This window comes from Frankliniella occidentalis, unplaced genomic scaffold (genome assembly GCF_000697945.3).
Source record: "Frankliniella occidentalis isolate FOCC.00 unplaced genomic scaffold, Focc_3.1 Scaffold799, whole genome shotgun sequence".
Classification (NCBI taxonomy): domain Eukaryota; kingdom Metazoa; phylum Arthropoda; class Insecta; order Thysanoptera; family Thripidae; genus Frankliniella; species Frankliniella occidentalis.
Genome location: NW_026267908.1, coordinates 19207 through 19886, shown reverse-complemented (window position 1 = coordinate 19886; position 680 = coordinate 19207).

The window sequence follows — 680 nt, the reverse complement described above, 5'->3', positions numbered from 1 at the left end:
AAGACTTTATTGGCATTTCTGAACCAAGGGTGGGTGACGTCGAGCGGAGGGCTGGGTCACGGCCGCCCGGGAGGCCCCCGCACCGCACGTGCGCAGGGGCGGCCGCAGAGGTCACAGCCCAGTGAAAGCGACGGCCGCGGGCAGCCTCGTCCGGTGGGCGCGGGGCGCTGGACGAGGCGCCCCCATGATGGAGGCGGTGGCCCGCAAAGCTCGACCCCCTCGACCCCGAGTCCCACTGGTTGGTTGGGCGAGCGGAGCAGACGGAGGCCCAGGCCCACCACCGGCAGTTCCCGGGGAAGTTCCACCTGTGCTTTAGAAAGGAGGTGAGGAAGGCATGAGGTGGAGAAAGGACGGTCAAAGCCCTCTGGGTGGTCAGCTCGAGCGTAACTCACGGCCAACACGCAGGTAGTACAGAATGTCAGCATGAAGGTCGCGCTGCCGAGCGGTCTCAATGGCCTCATCGAGCATCCTCTCCATCTGACTCTTTGCAAACGAAGTGGAAGAGGGCAAATTAATCCTAATTCCGTATGGGCTATCCGTCGGTAACGGCACCCTTGAGCGAAGAGGCAAACGCTTATTAAGTGGGGACGCGGGCTGCTTTTGCCTCACCATATCGCCCAAATGTAGCCACCTGAAAGAGAAGCAATTTCAGCTACAAAACCCCTGTGTGTAGGACACTT